Source organism: Prionailurus viverrinus, unplaced genomic scaffold (assembly GCF_022837055.1).
Source record: "Prionailurus viverrinus isolate Anna unplaced genomic scaffold, UM_Priviv_1.0 scaffold_38, whole genome shotgun sequence".
In the NCBI taxonomy this organism is placed as follows: domain Eukaryota; kingdom Metazoa; phylum Chordata; class Mammalia; order Carnivora; family Felidae; genus Prionailurus; species Prionailurus viverrinus.
The window spans coordinates 4,719,495-4,735,015 of NW_025927606.1; the positions used below are offsets into that span (position 1 = coordinate 4,719,495).

At 43.4% G+C, this 15,521-nt stretch overlaps 1 pseudogene; it reads right to left on the reverse strand.

Annotated features, from left to right (window-relative positions):
• Positions 1 to 1,344: 1,344 nt before the first annotated feature.
• Positions 1,345 to 1,497, reverse strand: LOC125158861 (uncharacterized; annotated as a pseudogene).
• Between the last annotated feature and the right edge of the window lie 14,024 nt (positions 1,498 to 15,521).

The following is a 15,521-nucleotide window of genomic DNA, read 5'->3' on the forward strand; positions in this document are numbered from 1 at the left end:
TGAAGCCAAGGAAGCCACACAGCTAATCTACAACCTTTCGTCGCATTTAGTCTCACAGAGATACACACACTTAGGCACAGCCCAACATATGTATGTCCTAAGAAACTTGAGGAATCTTAACAGTGTTTCAGTCAGCAGCACCCTTGCATTGAAAAGCCTGTGAGGCCATCTCTACATCTTCTCAAAGACTCAACAAGACAGTAGATGAATATGCTGAACATGTCAACTCATACTGTTCAGATCATCTTACAAACAGTCGAGGTGGAGGTCACTGAGGGCACCAATGAGCTGGTGGTGACTTATAGAGTCCATGAACAGTGATAAAGGGGATCTGTGGGGGAGGGCATGCAGGGTGGACCTGGTAAAAGAGGAGGTCCTCTTGCAACCATAAGGACCTACAGAACAGAAGCGACAGGTATGTTGGTATGACAGACAGAAGTAGAACGCCCACAGGAGCTGAAACACAATGAAGCAGGTGTCAGCACCTGGCCCCTTGTTCATTCACGGGTTCTAGTAGAATGCAGCATCAGTGCCAGAAAACTCTACCCTCCCACGAGATCCCACTTACAACCTGAAGGTCTCACGAGGACCTCCTATGAGGTCCCACCTACAGCCTGAAGGTACCAGATGCACAAGGAGAAACTACTGTCTCCACACATCACTGCACATGGTTACAAATGCAGAAAGCCAAGGAATCCTATTCTTGAAGATTGATGGCAGTAATGCCAGTCTAATAAAGGAAAGTATTCCAGAGAGGCAGGCATCTGTGTTCAGGACACCCCTCTTCCACCAGATCTGCAGACTTTTTACTTACACATTGAGAACAGACAAAACATGAAGGAATGAAAGAAAAGCCCAGCACCACACAGAGATTCAGGGCCACCCCAGGGTCAAAGCTCAAATTGCCATCCCGTTCATGTCCTTACTCTGCTTCCCTCACTGACAAAGACATCTTCTGTGCAAGGGCACAGAGACCTTTGAGGAGATGGGGATTCCTGGAGTCCTGCAGGGGGCCTAGAAATGTGTTTTCTGAGAGAAACACGTTACCTGTGCACATTCATGGTCTTAAGAGTGTTTACCTTAATTCACAGGTAATTCAGCTTTTAAATACAATATGAATTGCAGAGCTATTTTGTCCCATTGTAAAAGGGAGGTAGAAATTCTACGTAAAAGAATGAACAGAAACATGTCTCAATTTCAGGTGTAAAACTCCCATAAGGCATCATGAGACAAAGTACCAGTTGCAACTGTTCCTGGGACACAATTGAACCTGCTCATATAAATACAACTGAAGAACTCTGTGAGTTACTGGCCCTGCAGGTAATCACTGATTCTCTCCCTTCACGACTGAAGTTCCATGTACATTTTCGATTACACATGCCGCTTCTGAAAATTCAGAGTATTTCCACCTAGGGGACAACTGGAGAAATTCTCGATGAGCAATAATCGCGCCTCGGATAAACCTCATTGGCTATGATACTGCCACTGCGCAAAGCTTGGGAGAACTTCTCTATTGCACATTGACCAACACAGAAGGACCAGTAATGAGTTCTGAAATTTAACTAAGAACCCTCAACACTGCACAAAGCACACAATATAATGTTGGAAAGTGTTGTTATCTTTTCCAGTCACGAGGCTCATAGCAGACATTCTGAACAAATTCATGGCCTACTCTGAAATAGGAAAAAAAATGAAAATAATCAGGATAATCCCATGCAAAGAAGGTGAGAAAGGTGTCCCATGCTCCAGAAGACTTGAGGGTGCAGTCCTCAAGTTATTTCCACAAACACAAAGTGATAGCCACGTGGTCCTCCACCTCCACACACTTGTGGCGTCCAGAGGCACTAGCTAACATGATGATCTTAAACTGGAGAAGTCTGGAGGCTTGTGAGGATGTAAATCAAACAGTAAAAATACCAGAGGGCATAGAAAACCAGACAAGGTCAGATAAATTTTCCAGAAAGCATTGCAACTGAAATAGGCAACAGAATTTACCTTGTCTTTCTCTGCATCCATGGTAGAGACACAACTGATATTCCCCATGGGAGTTGCACCATGTCCTAGGTCTCATAAAAGATGGAGGGGGATGGAAGTTGATTCTGACTTGCATAGACTGTGTGCAAGAAAAACAAACCATCCGCAACAGGTTTCATTATATTCAACTCTTTCACATTCTCATGTCCCGTACTAGGGGCAGAGGGTTTTTCAGGTGCCTCAGGTGACCCTTGAGGACAAGAGGGAGATCTGATCCTGTCCTTTGAGGAAGGTCTACATGGCCCTGGTTCAGGAGTTTTTATAACTAATCAAGCATCTGTGAACAGTTCAGGTCTCAACTAGCTAGAAATAAAGTTAGGGGTGTGTTTCATCCCTCAGAGAGCCCAGCACATGGTCTCTGTACAAGGTACATCCTAGGGAGTGCTATGTCTGTCAGCATGTATAAGGCCTCTTTCCTTCTCAGAGACATGTGTTGCCCAGCTCACTGGGTGGAAACGACTGCCCATTTCATTCATTTCCTGAGAAATTGGAAGCACATGACACTGTCCTCACTCAGGCTAACCTGAAAGCCCTGTGGTGCCATCACTGCATCCTCTCCAAACACTCAACAAGTAAAAAGACAAAACGTGTTTTATAAGTCAACTCATACTGTTTCAATCATCTTTCCAGATGGTGGAGGTGGAGGATGAGGTCCCAGAGGCCACCAGGTTGGAGAAATTGGTGGTGGCCCAAAGACCCTGGATGGTGATAAAGAGCAGCCCAACGGGGTATGACACGGAGGGCACTTCTGAGAAAGGAGGAACTGTTCTGGAAGCCATTTTGACATGCCGGACAGAAATTAAACTTTTGAGATGTGTTAGAGTAAAAGGTGAAAAATCCAACACCAACACTAACATACCTGAACCCCAGTGAAGCCGGAATGGCACCTCTCTCCTTCCCCTCCACCTGGTTTCAACAGGGCAGCATTACTGCCACAAAACTCCACCCTTCCCAACGGGTCCAACCTAGAGCTTCTAGGCATTTGTGGAGACAAAGCAGTGCATTGCTGGCAGCAAGCATGGTACTAGCTGTGCCTGAAAATGTAGGGAAGGAAGTGGCTACTCTTAAAGGATCAGGGGGATAATTACAGACTACTAAAGAAAGTCTGTTTCACACACACAGGCTTCTATTTCCAGGACTACTCTCTATCCAGCCCTTCACCACTTCAACAGCTACGTCTTGGCATAATAAGAGCTGAAATGGTGAGGAAGAATTTTGTTTTCATATCATTCGTTTACATCTTTAATCCATTTCAAGTTAATTCTTGGAGTGATGTAACATAAGGTGCTAAGCTTTAATCTTATACATGTGACTATCCAATTTTCCCAGCTCCAGTTATTCAAGAGACTACTCTTCTCCACTGAGTATTCTTGACTCCCTTGTCAAATACTAGTTGACTGTGCATGCATGGCTTTAGTTTGGGCTCTCAATTTCCATTCCATTGTCTTGTGTGTGTGTGCCTATGCCAATGACATAACTGATTTCTTTGTGTTAGAATGCAGCTTGAAATCAAGAAGTGTGATGCCACCTGTTTTGTTCTTTCTTGCATTGGCTACTTGGGGTCTTTTTGTGGTTCCAAATACATTTGAAGATATGTGTTTCTAATTGCATAAAACTTACATCCATTGGATGTTCTTTCCTGCTTTGTCAAAGATGAGTTGGCCATACGTTTGTGGGTCTAGTTCTGGGGTTTCTATTCTATTCCATTGGTCTATGTGTCTGTTTTTGTGCCAGCTATACTGTTTTCAAGCCCAGCGATTAATTTTATGACTATTATTCTAAAATTCACTTTCTGTTATATTATTTAAATTCTTTTTGATCAGCTCATTAGCTGTTGTTATTTCCTGGAGATTCTTCTGAGGGGAATTCTTCCGCTTGGTCATTTTGGATAGTCCCTGGTGTGGTGAGGACCTGCAGGGCACTTCTCCTGTGCTGTGGTGTATAACTGGAGTTGGTGGGCGGAGTCTCCTGTTTCTTTCATACAAATTGAATTTCTTCCATTTCTGCACACAGGTTTTACAGTTTTCTGTAGAGAGGTCTTTCACTTCCTTAGCTAAATTTGTTCCTATAAATTTTATTGGTTTTGATGCTATTGTAAATGGGATTGTTTTCTTTCCCTCTTAGATAATTTGGTTAGTGTATAGGAATGCTACAGAATTTGATATGTGACTTTCTATTTTGGAACTTTATTGCATTTCTTGATTAGATAGGAACAGGTTCTTTTACATTAAACTTTTTATTTCATTCCTTTACCTTATTTTTAAAAAATCATGTTATTTGGGAATAGCTGACACACTGTGTTACATTAGTTTCAGATGAACAACATAGTGATGGGACAAGTGTATACATGCTGCTACGCTAACACAGGTGTAGCTATCATCTCTCACCATGCATCACCACTCCAGTACCATTCTCTATTTTCCCTATGCTATGTCTTCTACCTGTGATTTATTCATTCCATAAACAGAAGCCTGCATCAACCAATCCCCTTCACATATCTAGGGCATCCTTGTCTTGTGCCTGATCTTAGAGGAAAATCTTTCACAATCTCACTATTGAGTATGATGTTAGCTGTGGGCTTCACATACATGGCCTTTCTTATGTTGAGATATGTTCCTTCTACACAGAATTCTAAAGAGATTTTTAGCACAAATGGATACCAAATTTTCTCAGAACTTTTTTTTCTGTGTCTATTGACATCGTCACATGAGTTTTCTTTTTAATTTTTAAAATGTATTTATTTATTTTAGGTTAAATTTATTTATGTATTTCTTTAGAATTTATTTGTTCAAGTGTTTAATTAAATTCCAGTTGGTTAACATACAGTGTAGTGTTAGTTTCAGGTATAGAATGTAGTCATCCATCACTTACATACAACACCAAGTGTTCCTCACTACTAGCGCCCTCCTTAGCCCATCACCCATTAAACCCATCCCCCTGCCCACCTCCCTTCTAGTAACCCTGCCTTTGCTATTTATACTTAAGATTCTGGTTTCTGGTTGATTTTTTTTCATTCAAGTATGTGAGGAGTCACATTTATTGATTTGCATTTCTGAAACATCCTTCCTTTACAGGGAAAAAAGCCCTTCATCACGGTCAATGATCCTTTTAAGGTGATGCTGAATTTGGTTTGCTTGTATATTATTGGGAATTATTCATCTATATTCATCACGGGGATACTGGCCTATAGTTTTCTGTTCAAGTAGTATCCTTTTCTGGCTTCCTACCAGGGTATTCCAGTCTCATGAAATGAGTTTGGAGGTGTTTATCCCTTTTTAATCAGTGAGAGGACTGCTGTTAGTTTCTTCTACAACGGTTGTTCAAATTCACCAGTGAATGCACCTGTTCCTGGACTTTTCTTCCCTGAGAGAATTTCCATTACTAACTCAATTTACTTGCATTGGTTATCTTCTTGTATTGATGCAGTCTTCCTTTAATGGGTCTGTGCAAACCTTCTATATCTTCCTAATACAGTCTTGGTAGGTTGTGTGTTTCTAAGAACCTATCCATTTCTTCTAGGTAAGTGGTTTGCTGGCATCTAATTTGCACATAGTCGCCTCTTTGTTTCCTTTATATTTCTTTGGTATCAGGTGTAATGTCTTCTTTTTTATTTATAGTTATTTTGAATTGGGTCGTCTCTCTGTCTTAGCATAGTCTATGTATAGTCTTGACAATTTTGTTTCACTCTTTCGAAAACCCACTGTTGGTCTTCTTCATATTTTCTATTGATTTCATGGTCTCTATTTCATTGGTTTCCACTCTCATATGTATTCCTTTCTCCGTTTTGAGAACATTGGACGTAGATTGTTGTCTTTTTCTAGTTCTTTGAAATTAAAGGTAGGTTGTTCATTTGAGTCCTGAATGTATCCTCCACGCATGCAAATCCAGTGACTCATCAGAGAAGCTTCAATAGGTCTTTCCTGTCCTATTTCTCATTCTGAGAATTCTGACAAATGGAACCAGAAAATTTATTTGAAGACACAATAGATGAAAACTTCCTTCAATCGGGGAAGGAAACAGATTCAGAAGCAGGAGGCACAAAGAACCCCCAAAATATTCAGCAGAAGCAGATCTACACCAAGTCATGTAGTAATTAAAACCCAAAATGTCATGATCAAGAAAAATTTTAACAGCAGGAAAAGAAAAGATGACAGTTACCTACAAGAAAAAACCCCATAAGTTTATCACTGGATGTTTTTCAGAAGAAAGTTTGAAACCGTAAGTGAGCAGCAGGTATGGTAAAGTTGCTGAATGGAAAACATCTGCAGCCAAAGAGAGTCTATCCACAACACTATCATTCAGATGGAAGGACAGATCAAGAGGTTGCCAAATAAATACTAAGCGAGTTCACAAGCCACAAACCACCCCCGCAAGAAATGTTAAAGGAGACTCTTTAAGTGGAAAAGAAACACCTAAAGTGACAGTATTAAAGTGCGAAACGCAAAAGCAATAAAAATGAATATATCTGTAAAACATCAGCCAAGGTATCCACGATATGAAAGGTTTTGAAATATGACACTACATATCTACAACACGGGGAGGAGAGGAGTAAAGAACTGGTTCAAGCTTCAACAACTATCAACTTAATATAGACTTCTATATGCACAAGTGGTTAGGTACAAACCTAATAATAACCACAAATCAAACACCACTAATACATATGCAGAGTATAAAGACAAGCAATTTCAACTGCACTACTAAATAAACCCAGCAAACCATAGAAAAGAGAAAGAGAAGAAAGGATCAGACAGATTCAGAAACAACCAACATCAAGTAATAAAAGGACAACTGTATGTCTATCAATTACTTTGAACGGAAACAGAATACATGCTCAAATCAAAGGCACTGGGTGACAGATAGGGGCACCTGGATGGCTCCATCGCTTGAGATTTCGACTCTTGATTTGGGCTCAGGCTATGATCCCAGGATCCTGGGATTGAGTCCCAACTGAGCTCTGCACTGAGCTTGAGATTTGCTTAAGATACATCCTCACTCTCATTCTCTCTCGCTCTCCTTCTATCTTCCCCCATTCCCCCACCCTGCCATCCCATGCCTGTGCACTCTCTCTTCATAATAAAAGGCACTGGGTGATAGAATGAATAAAATATAGGACCCATCTATCTTCTACCTACAAGAGGCTAACTATAGAACTAAAGTATCAAAAGAAAACTGCAGTAGCCATACCTATATCAGAAAAAATAGATTTAAAAAGAAAACTGTAACAAGAGACAATGAAGGACACTATAATAATAAAAGGTACAATCCAAAAAAAGATAGAACAATTGTAAACATATACGCACTCAACCTGAGAGCATCCAAGTACACAAAACAGTCAAAACCTAAAGTATTGATAGTCATACAATCATAGTAGGGCACTTTAACACTCCAATGATACCCATGGAGAGATCATTCCATCAGAAAATCAACAAGGAAGTAGTGACTTTGAATGATAGAGTAGACCAGATGGACTTAACCGATATATTTAGGACATTCCATCCTAAAACAGCACCATACTCATTCTTTTCACATGCACATGGAAAATTCCCCACACTCAATAAAATATTAGGTCATAAAACAAGCCAAAACAAAATCAAACCAATCGACGTCATACCATGTGTCTTTTCAGACCACAATGCTATGAAAGTAGAAGTCTCCAACAAGAAAAAAAAATCTGCAAAAGGCACAAAAACATGGAAGTTAAACAGCATGCTCCTAAACAATCAATGGGTCAACCAAGAAATCAAAGATGAAATCGAAATAACATGGAAACAAATGAAAATGAAAACACAACAATCCAAACTTCTGTAAAGCAAGAAAACTAGTTCTAACAGGGAAGCTTATAGCAATACAGGTCTGCCTCAGGAAAAAACAAAAAACAAAATACCCTGAAGTAAACTCCATAACCTTATAACTATAAAAGCCAGACAAAGGACAACAAACAAAACCCCCAAACAGCAGAATGAAGAAAATAATTAAAAGCAGAGGAGAAATAAGTGATATAGAAGTTAAAACTACAGTAGAACAAGGTAAGTGAAATTAGGAGCTGCTTCAATGAAAAGAACATTGAAATTGATAAGCCCTAGCCAGACTAATCAGAAAACAGAAATGACACCTATAAATAACAATGACAGAGAACAACCAACACCACAGAAATACAAACAATTGTAAGAGAATATTATGAGAAACTATATGCCAACAAGCTGGACAAACCAGATTATATGGATCAATTCCTAGAAACATGGAACTTACCAAAACTGAAGCAGAATGAAATCGAAAATTTGAACAGATGGTTTACTAGCAAGAAGACAGATTCAGTAATCAAATGTCACCTAAGAGACAACAGTCCAGGACCGGACGTCTTCACAAGCACATTCTATCAAACATCTGAAGAAAAGTTGATGTCTATACTTGTCAAACTATTCCAGAAAATAGAACAGGAAAGAAAATATCCAAATTAATTCAGCATTACCCTGATACCAAAACCAGATAAAGACACCACGAAAAAACAAAACTACGGGTCCGTATCGTTCAAGCACACAGATGCAAATGTCCTCAACCAAGATTTGGCAAACAGAATCTAACAACGTACTCAAAAAAAAGTCCACCAGAATAAAATGGGTGGTGAATGTAAAACTGAGGCAGGTCTACGAATCTCTGAATGAGAAAATGGGCCAAAAAAGAAACATAAAAAAAAGTGGAAATGTATCAGACAGGGGATCTAAGCATCAATTTTCATAGAGACACACTATGCTCAGGCTTTTTCTTCTAAACTTGGCTCACAATGCTTGCTTAGTACAATCTTTCCCACACTGAGAAGGGGCATTGGTAAGTTCTTTGACCAGCAGCTCAGTCTCAGAGGGATGGCGTGAATCAGCTTTTAGTAAAAACTGCAATCAATTTAAAAGTATTTCAGTTTTTCACGAGTTCATGAGAAATTAAAAAACATGCCAAATCTCACCTGAAAAAGACATAAGGTAACTAGTATGTTTTTAAGATATTATTGATGAGATTCCTTCCAACGAAGACAAGAAAGGATAACTGTAACAAATTCTGACGCAGGAATAATATTGAATATTCAAATAACGGGAGGTTCCTGACACAAAGTACCTGTCAGGTTTTCAGTTGTTTTCAGCGACTACAACATTGTTGGGGGACAGATACCCACTGAAAATTATAAAAGCATGTATGATGTGGAGGGCACATTGTGTTTTTACCTCTGGCTCTGCTTCCAGCAGGACTTGGAAGAGTGGGTCCCAGCTGATTCTTCTAGAAGGTCCTGAGAGTCAACATTTGGTGTCTTTACTTCCAAAGTGAAAGCGACTCCTGTTCCTCCGTATTTGTGACAGGATTTCTCCCCCAAAACAATTTTGAATCTGGAACAAAAAAAAAAAACAAAAAAAAACCCAGCCTCTCTTGACGTGGCATCGTGGGACCCCCTGAATCCACACATCCTTGACTGAAATACATCTTGTTCACATACCGGCAGGGGAAATGAGGAAAAAACCACGGACAGCCCTGAGAATGCAAGGGACTGTGCTGCTCACTGACCATCCAGCGCTTCCTGGAAGCTGCCCAGCACCCCTCCCCAGTACTCAGCCCCACCACTGAGGAGACTGCAAGTGGCTGGGAAGCCTCCAGAGTCTCCCCCAGGCCTGGGGGCGGAGCCTGATGGATACCCAGCTCTGGCTCTTTGCCCACACTCTGAGGCACTGGGTCCTCAGGAGCAAGGAAGCCTTTCCAGCTCTGAGGCACCCTGGATCAGAAAAGCCTAATGGGCGCCTTCTCTGGCTATCGCTGAGCCTGCAGAGGACCGGCCCCTCCATGGGCGTGCTGTGTGCGCGCCCTCTGCTGGCCGCCGTGGGAATTCCTGCAATGTTCAAAGCCATGGCCGCTCAGCTGGAGATACTGAGGGTGTAGCTGGTCCAGTTAAGCCTGTCCTCCAGATTGGGAAGGGTCTTAGTGACAGGGCCTGAGACACAAAGAAATGTTTTCCTTCTCCTTTTTACTGAATAAGGAATGAAACCGAATTTATTGATACAATGATGTAATTTGTAATGCTTTAAGCAGCATTCCCGGAAAGACAGACTGCAAATTGACACATGCTGAATGAACGACAGGCAGTGGTATTTACCATGAAAATACATGGGTTGAATAAAAAATTGACACCCTTGAGAAAGAGATACAGGCTTCCAGCTATGAAATGAATATGTCATTGGGATACAATGTACAGGTTATAGAATATAGTCAACCCTGTAAGAAAATATTGCATGCTTTCACATCATAGCTACGCTTGTCTAGGTATATGGAGAGCATATTGTATACACACGGAATCACGGTGATATACGCCTGAAACTAATACAACATGGTGTGTCTACTATATGTCAATAAAATTTGACAATACTTTAACTTTCTCCTTCACCATTAAAATTTATTTCTAATTGAGAACACATGAAATTCCTTTTACACCATATCCTCTAATGTCACCATCTTGATGTTGAGAGCTTATTTTTCACGGTGTCAATGTGTTTGATGACACAAATGTGACAAGGTCAGAATGCATACCTAGAGGGAGCTACACATCTGTGATGAATTTCCTGCCTCTATATGGGTAATATTTTCTATGAAAAGTGCTTTAGGGATGAAGATGTGTGAAATAAGTTCCATCAGACTCATAGGTAGATAACTGTGCCTTGAAATAATAATTGCCATGTCTTCACAATCACAGGAAGGCTAGGTGAAGACAGAGATTTCTCTTTTCATGTAAGAGAAAGGGGTGGTGTTTTAAACTTCTCACTTACAATCCGCAATCCAGAGATCAGCAGTAGATGTAAGAATAGCAATGCACTATCATGTTGCACATAACTAGTTCTGTTGGAGAAGTGGAGAAGGTACACTAAGGGTGGCTGATTGAACTAAAACAAACTCTGGTCTCTAGCTTAGAGACCCCCTCCTCCGGGTTCTTCTTCCCTTGTTTGCTGCACATTTAACCCCCCCCCCCACACACAAATACGGAGGCTGATAACTAAAAATTACCCTTCCTGCTCTCAATCGGGGTTGAGATCTTTGGAGACATACGGTCTCCTCTGAGCCCGCTTGTGTTAAATAAATCTCCAATTCCCCAAGATCTCTGAGTGCCACTTGGTTTTTCCGCCAGTGTTCCAACCTGGTTCCATAACAAATTTGGTTCCCTGAGCAGGAAACCCAACCATGCTGGCTCATTGTTGCCACCAGTTTGGGAGAACAGCGAGGCGGTACCGGAATGAGGGATCATAAGGTAGAGTGAGCAACCTGCCTAAATATCGGCAGTCTCCTTCTCTGTCCCATTCAGGCCAGCACCTCACCGGCATTCCCACCGGACACGAGGAGACTTGGCTGGTGAGGTACTGGGCCCGAGGGTCAGAACCGGTAAGGCTGGGGCCAATCTAGTCAGGGCCGCTCACAAGAGTGGAAGGGGGACCTGTTTACTCCCCAAGACTTCAGAAGCCTCACAGGTAGGGATTCTCTGGTAGGGAATATAATAACATCTGGTGTGTATGTGAATGTGAATGTGCGATTCGGTCTAGCTTGCCTGCTGAGTAAGCTTCTGTGGCTCCACAGACAGGTACCCTTGGGGTCCCTAGGGGCCCATGGAGACTGAGTGGGCCTGTCTGAGATTCCATAATGAATGGCACTGGGTCTGTGGTGATATAAGAATGGCTTCTGATCATGTGTTACAAGGCTGGGACCTCTGGGGCTGAGCGTCACCTGGGTTCCTTCAGAAAATGGCCAGGCAAGCATCTGGCTGGTCTCCTCATTGGAGGGGGCGCCCCTGTCCCTCTGTCTTTGTGACTCCGCCTCACGGGAGAATTGTGGAGTCGGGATGGGGCAAGGAGAGCCAGGCAAAGGTTTTGGCTGCTTTACCCGGAGACTCACCCAGGGAGCCAAAGAAGCGACAGACTGCTCCCCTAATGTTCCCCTCTTCATGACAATTTAGGCTTCCCTCCCCTCCCCTGAGCTTGAAACTCCTCCCCCAGCGGGCTGGCTGCTGCCACTGCTGCCACTGCTGCAGCCTCCCCAGCCAAGGCACTGCCACTGCAGCCACCCATTTTCCTCCCCTCCGTGCCAGACAACCCTCCCCCACAAGGCCCTGTGGCCAGATTGTGCCCTCGGCCAGGTGCAGGTTCTCTCCAGATGCAGGTCCACATAGGTTGATATCAGAGGGTCTCAGGGAGATCACAACAGGGGGCTTATAAGACCATAAATATGCCCAGCAGCAAGGGAGGAGGCCGAGAACCTCCTTAGCAAGGGGTCAATGATCCTACTGCAAGGGGAAAGGACATGAGAAAGAATAAGTGTCCCAACAAGGGAAAGTCCCCAAAACCCAGCAGATATCAGGAGGAACCTCCAGAAGAGGACCTTCCTTATTGGTCTAGCCGAGATAGAACCCAACTAAAAGGAGACACTGACTCTCTCTCCCTGTTCCTCTGCTTAATAGATGTGAGGGATTCTCCCTCATTTCCCAGGTTAACAGCTATAATTCGAGGGTGCCATGGGGCACACTCTGGTCTTTACCTGCTAACAAGCTGCACATGCTGCCTCAAGCCATTTATCTCCATGACTGATACAGAGACAGGACCCCAACACGCCAGGCAAAATGAGGGGCACCCATCTTCTCAAGGGCAATGGCCTGTACAAAGGTTGCCGCAGTGAGGTTGGAGCTTTGCACTCAGGGAACTGTCATGCCCAGGGTTCCTACACATTCTGCCTCCAACACTAAGAGCATCGTCACAGAGCCCCTCCTGGATGGCCCATCGCCCTCTCCACACACTGTGACCAGCTCCATCCTTTCTTCCTTGCCTCCTCTTTGTCACTGCTTCTCTCTATTGTCTCCCTCTGTTTCTTCCTCTCACTCCTTCAGACATGCCCAGTTCCCCCATCACTGACTCATTGTCTCTCTCCCTGCCTGTCTCTTTCTCTGCCTCTCCCCAGGCCCTCATCCTTCTGCTCTATGCAGCCCTGTCCATGAAGCATGGCACCACATGTCCTGTGTCCTCCTCTCTCCTGTCATCTTTTAGCCCATGCCCTGATCACAGTGTATGCGACTCCTGTTTACAGAAGCTTCTCATGATGACCTGTACTGCAGCATTGCTGTTCCAACCACTCTTGGGAAGCATGTGGACAGCCAGACCTTGACCCCTTGGTGGCCCAGCCATGAACCCAAAGTTTCTGGAGGGCTGGTTGTGTCCACAACCTGGGAGGAAGGAGGGCCCCGCAGACATCAGGGGCTCAAGGGCAGAATGCATGGACTTTAAGTCCAGGACAGAGCCCTGGAGTGACTCTGCAAAAGCACATTTCCCAGAGATGGGAAAACTGATGAATTATGAAATTTGGAAAAAACTAACCTTTGACTAAGAGCATTCAAAATTGCTAAGCATATCACAGAAAGTAGGACTTTTCGTGTTTTTCAGTTAGTGAGTTAGACAACCAATGTTCTAACCAGGTTAATGACTAGCTCTGTACAGAAAAGGAGTAAAATAACAACAATTAAACTGTTTCAGTTTTCAGGAATATTCCCATGAAAGGAGGTCTGGAAGAAGTGAGGCAGGCCAGGAGACCTAAGTGTCATGTGAGATGTCATCCTCCTCATGTTATTTCCACAAACACACAGCGGCTTCCCTGTGGTCCTCAGCCTCCAAACACTTATGGCTTCTATAGGCACCACCAAAGATGACAAACAAGCTAAGAACAGAGAGGCCTGTAGGCTCTTGAGAAAGAGTTTTACTCTTTGTACAGTAAATAACGCCATAGATATATGTCAGAACATACAACCTAGAGACAACACCAGGAGAGAGTGCTGTATAAAGAGATAAAAGATTCCAGAGAGAGAGTTACAACTGAAAATTGTTGTATCATTTCCCTTGACCTTCTCTGTGTCCATAGTAGGGACTGAATACTTGTTTCTCACAGAAGCTGCACCAGGTTCTGCATTTGATAGAGACCAAAGAAGGGATGGAGGTTTTTTCCGGTTTGCATAGACTGCATGGAAATAAAAACATACAAAACAAAACAAAACAAAACAAAACAAAACAAAGCAAAACAAAACACCTCCGTGCCTTCCTCCAACATCTTGCACTGCTTTCTACAATCAGGTCCCTTACCAGAAAGAGAGGGCTTTCCACATGACAGAGATGACCCCTTGGGACTCAGGGGAGCCTTGAGGAAGGCACCAGAAGGCTTTGTTTGGATACTTTTTAATCAGCCAACTGTGGACAGGTCAGGGCTCAATTCATTGGAAATCAACACTAAAAGAAGGGTTTCCTAATACACATCATGGGAAACGACAATTCATCACAGATTAAAAATTAAAATATGAATGGCTTAGTTAAGATAATGTCTGTAAATGTCAGCATGAACAGCACACTGTCCTTTTCTACAAGGCATGTGTGGGATTTTTCAAGTGCTGTACTGTATATATCATCTGCCTTATGTATCTGACAAGGGATTATGTAAGTATTCATGAAAAGAAACGACCTTGAGGAGACTAATACTATAGTAATGAGGAAGGGAAATGTTAACGCTATGTGGATTGAGCTGCAAAGTGTCAGAGTTACACTAATAAAATAACATTAGAGGAGTGAAATTTCACAAGGATTTACTTTACTGAGTACTATAGTTCACAATACAAAAAAAAAAGAATAAAGGGACCTGTAAACAGAGGAAAAAATGTCTGCTTTCTTTCATCAAAGCATATTTAGTCTGAGCATTTATCCAAAAGCCAATTCAAGAAAGCTCATCAGGACATACAGCCTCCAATTCATGCTGTTGTTCACGTTATTTATGTGAAACAAAAGAAACAGCCTTCAACATTGTCTCAAGGTGGAAGGGGCGCTGACCCACGATCTTTCTAGCACCCTCTCTCCAGTTAAGTGTAACTGGGAGGTGGAGTAACTGGGAGGCCTGGAGGCCCGGGGCGAGCAGCCGCGGGCGTGGAGGCCCGGGGCGAGCAGCCCCGGGCCTGGAGGCCCGGGGCGAGCAGCCGCGGGCCTGGAGGCCCGGGGCGAGCAGCCCCAGGCCTGGAGGCCCGGGGCGAGCAGCCCCGGGCGTGGAGGCCCGGGGTGAGCAGCCCCGGGCCTGGAGGCCCGGGGCGAGCGAGGCACTTCCCATTCTGTGTCTCCAATGCTTCGGAACTTTCCGGGGAGTTTCTGAGCTGAGACCCCAGTGTCTGGAGGCTGTTTCGGGTTCTGTGACCCATTTCTCTCAGGTACAGGGTGACCGCCTTCTCTCAGGCTCCAGCCATGGTGAGCTATCGTAATGACTCAGGGCCTGGACCGGGGCACGTAGCAGGTGTTTGGGACTCTGGGTCTCGCATCCCTCGGTCCTGACCCGGGAGTATCGGAGTGGAGAGGAAGGGATGTTGGCTTTTCAGGATTCAGGCATATGTCTCCTTGGGATTTTAGGCTTGCTGCATAGCCCCTGGAAGGGCTGCTTGGAATTCTATGTCTCCCACT